Here is a 4646-nt window from a genome sequence, read left to right on the forward strand (position 1 = left end):
GATATTTCTCCCGGCAATCTTGATTCCAGCTTTGTGCTTCTTCCAGCCTAGCGTTTCTCATGATATACTCTGCATATAAGTTAAATAAGCAGGGTGACAATATACAGCCTTGATGTACTCCTTTTCCTATTTGGAACCAGTCTGTTGTTCCATGTCCAGTTCTAACTGGTGCTTCCTGACCTGCATACAGGTTTCTCAAGAGACAGCTCAGATGGTCTGGTATTCCCATCTCTTTCAGAATTTTCCAGTTTGTTGTGATCCACACAGTCAAAGGCTTTGGCATAGTCAATAATGCAGAAATAGATGTTTTCCTGGAACTCTCTTGTTTTTTTGATGATCCAGCGGATGTTGGCAATTTGATCTCTGGTTCCTCTGCCTTTTCTAAAACCAGCTTGAACATCTGGAAGTTCACGATTCATGTACTTCTGAAGCCTGGCTTGGAGAATTTTGAGCATTACTTTACTAGTGTGTGAGATGAGTGCAATTGTGCAGTAGTTTGAGCATTCTTTGGCATTGCCTTTCTTTGGGATTGGAATGAAAACTGACCTTTTCCAGTCCTTTGGCCACTGCTGAGTTTTCTAAATTTGCTGTCATATTGAGTGTAGCACTTTCACAGCATCATCTTTCAGGATTTGAAATAGCTCAACTGGAATTCCATCACCTCCACTAGCTTTGTTCCTAGTGATGCTTTCTAAGGCCCACTTGACTTCACATTCCAGGATGTCTGGCTCTAGGTGAGTGATCACACCATCATGGTCATCTGGGTCGTGAAGATCTTTTTTGTACAGTTTTTCTGTGTCTTCTTGCCACCTCTTCTTAATATCTTCTGCTTCTGTTAGGTCCATACCATTTCTGTCCTTTATGGAGCCCATCTTTGCATGAAATGTTCCCTTGGTATCTCTAATTTTCTTGAAGAGATCTCTAGTCTTTCCCATTCTGTTGTTTTCCTCTATTTCTTTGCATTGATCACTGAGGAAGGCTTTTTTTTTCATCTCTCCTTGCTATTCTTTGGAACTCTGCATTCAGATGGGAATCTTTCCTTTTCTCAACCCTTAGTACCTCAGTATATAAAGTACTTATTTAGAGACAAGGTCTTTTATTAAAAATTTATTTTACTGAAATATAGTTGATTTACAATGTTGTGTTAATTTCTACTGTACAGCAAAGTGATTCAGTCATACATATATATATATATATAATATATATATATACACACACACACATTCTTTTTCATATTCTTTTCCATGATGGTTTATTGCAGGATATTGAATATAGTTCTCTATGCTATACAGTAGGACCTTGTTGTTTATCCATTCTCTATGTAATGGTTTGTATCTTCTAGTCCCAAATTTCCAATCCAACCCCCCCTCACCCCCTTCTTGGCAACCACAAGTCTGATCTGTATGCCTGTTTCTGTTTTGTAAATAAGTTCATTTGTGTCACAGTTTAGATTCCAAATGTAAGTGATATCATATAGCACTTGTCTTTCTCTTTATGACTTACTTCACTTAGTATGATAATCACTAGGTCTATCCACATTGCTGCAAATGGCAATATTTCATTCTTTTTAAAGGCTGAGTAGTATTCCATTGCATATATGTACCACATCTTTAACCATTCATCTGTCAATGGACATTTAGTTTGTTTCCATATCTTGGCTATTATAAATAGTGTTGCAATGAACATTGGGGTGCATGTATCTTTTTGAATTATAGTTTTGTCCAGATATACACCCAGGACCCAGGAGTGGGATTGCTGAAACATACGGTAACTCTATTTTTAGTTTTTTTGGGAACCTCCAAACTGTTTTCCATAGTGACCATACCAATCTACATCCTTACCAACAGTTTAGGAGGGTTCCCTTTTGGAGACAGGGTCTTTATGGAGGTCATTAAGATGGACTCTAATTCAATCTGACTGGTATCCTTAAAAGAAGAGGAGATATTGGACACAGACACAGACAAAAGAAAGATAACATGAGACATAGAGAAAAGATGACCTACAAGCTAAGAGAGAAGCTTGGTACAGGTCGTTCTCACACCTGTCAGAAGGAAATGACCCTGCCATGAACACCTTGATCTTAGACTCCTAGCATCCCGAACTTTGAGATAATAAATTTCTGTTCTTTAAGCCATCCAGTGTGTGGTACTTTGTGGCAGCCCTAGCAAACTAACACAACTACATAGTACAAATTCTTCAGCTTGGAATTCAGAGACATCCAAAGTGAGGTCTCAACTGCTCTCTTCAATCTTCTCTTCCCATGTAGCTCTTCAACCAAATGAAGCTCTAGGCAAACCGTACCACTTGCAGTTTCTGCACTCAGCTCCACACCCTCCCACATGTGCACCTTTGTGCTGGCTCTGTCCTCTTACTGAGGACAATTTCTGCCTGTGACCACCTACCTTTCCTTTAGGGTCCATCTCAAGTGTCACCTGCTTCATAATGACTGTCCTGAGTCATGCACCAAGATACTCTTTGAGGTCAACCAGACAGATCTGGGCCTGAATCTAGATCCACTGCTTACTAACTGTGTGGCCTTGACAAAACACAGCTTCTCAAAGTTATCTATGGGCATGAAAAGATACCACTTCATAAGATAAGCATTGTGAGGATTAAGTGATTGCATGTAAGGCACTTAGCACAATGCTTGGCATAGAGAAAGCATTCTGGAAATGTAAGCTTTTTTTTTCTTATTTTGTATTATCTGAATCCCAATGGCATTTTATGCAAAGCTCCTTTATGCTATTTACCCTGTTCTGTCTTATCTTATTTGTTAGTGGGATTAATCAATTAAATCACTACTGACTTAAAACAATCATTCACCATATCCTGCAGAATCACAAGAGAGCTATCAATCTGTCAGTCCTTGCTATATCTAAACCAGGTGAGGTCTCCACCCATGAGTAAAATTCAGCCTCAGGCTCCACACCTGGTGATGCCCTTTCAGCAGTTCTTTGCTGTGTCAACTCTGCAACCCTATTCTCTATTCCCCCATCCCAAGGGACCCCCAGACTTTGGTTTCTTGGAGACTAACCAGCAGGTTTTCACACCAGAGTCACTTTAATAAACTTTGCATTATGATGTTTTGTCAGTTAAGAACTCCAGCATCAGACAGACCTGGCCTTTATCCCCCATGCCACTGTTGTAAGTTCTGTGACTGGCCATTTTATTTGACCCCCTCCCCCAAGACTCACTTTACTTATGTATACAATTAAGACACTAATACTACTACTTTAATAGTTTCCTGTGAGGACCAAAGGAAGTCATCTGGAGAAAAGGTGTTTGGCACTATCGAGCTCTCAATAAAAGGTGTCATTATCATCACATCTCTTGTAATTCTTAATAGATTATAAACTCCGTGAGACAGGAAATATGTGTACATAGACTCTATAAAAGTTTATCAAAGAAAATTTTGAATTTTGATGTAAATACACCTGAAATGCTTATATCCACATTTATCTTGAAACAGACCATGTTTCTGTTTATATGAAATTAGAACAGAAAAGTACAATTTTTTTAGATATGAATAAGTCTAAGCTACAATACTAGGTGGTTAACAAATAAGAGTTGGCATTGTTCAAGGTCATTTTTTGCTATTCATGTGGAAAACTAATAAAATAATGAAAAGTACCAAATAAACAATTCACTGGCTTCTTTTTGTTTTTTAATGTTTCACAAATTTGCATGTCATCCTTGCCGAGGGGCCATGCTAATCTTCTCTGTATCATTCCAATTTTAGTATATGTGTGCCGGAGCAAGCACTTGCTGGGTTCTTTTATTCAAGCTTCATTTTCAAAGCCAGGAGAAAATACGATCACTTGTAATTTTAAGTCTTTTCCAAGGGATCTGTGGCCAAATGTGGTAACATGAATTAGCATCCATTTTTAACATCCTTTTTTTTTTTTTTTTAAATATTTGGCATTGTGAATGCACCCGCCCTCTCACAGGGCTTTAAGAGCAAAAAAGTGTTTATGATATAATGGTACATACAACCCAGGGGAGAAATAGCCAGTGCAGTTGATCAGTAGGTAGCATGGGGTCTATGGGCTACAGTGTTCCAAAGGGGCCCATGTGAACATCCAAATCCTTGAGATATATTTTTTTTACATTTTAAAATTTTGAATTGGAGGATGATTGCTTTATATTGTGTTGGTTTCTGCCATATATCAACATGAATCAGCCATTAGTATACTTATATCCCCTCCCTCCCACCCCCTACCCAATCCCACCCCTCCCACCCCCTACCCAATCCCACCCCTCTAGGATGTCACAGAGCACTGTGTACCTTTGAGATATATTTTTAAACATTGGTAGATAAAACTAAGGAAAAAGAAAAATGGCAACAACAAAATGTCATTTCTGCACTCCAAGCAAAGTCTTTCTAGTAATTAATTGGTGGAGATGCCAATGTTCCTTTAAAGCAAACTCTCCCTTTGTTCTGGGGGGAAAAAATCCAATTGGACCCTTTAAGTAGACATTAAACAAAGATAATTTGGGAGAAAAATCTGTTTCTGGAGGAAGAGGGAGAGGTGACACCATTCCAGTTCCCTGCCTGGTTCTCTGAACTCATTTTTGGTCTTGTGCTTAGAGGAGCGAGTCAGAAGTGTACTCCAACTCTTTTCAGAAAAGAGTTTATAAGATTCTAT

At 38.7% G+C, this 4646-nt stretch overlaps 1 non-coding gene across 1 annotated transcript; it reads right to left on the reverse strand.

Annotated features, from left to right (window-relative positions):
• Positions 1-3656: 3656 nt before the first annotated feature.
• Positions 3657-3760, reverse strand: LOC122691028. Its single transcript, XR_006340278.1, has one exon. It is a non-coding gene; the product is annotated as a U6 spliceosomal RNA (small nuclear RNA).
• Positions 3761-4646: the final 886 nt, after the last annotated feature.

This window comes from Cervus elaphus, chromosome X, assembly GCF_910594005.1.
Source record: "Cervus elaphus chromosome X, mCerEla1.1, whole genome shotgun sequence".
Taxonomy (NCBI): domain Eukaryota; kingdom Metazoa; phylum Chordata; class Mammalia; order Artiodactyla; family Cervidae; genus Cervus; species Cervus elaphus.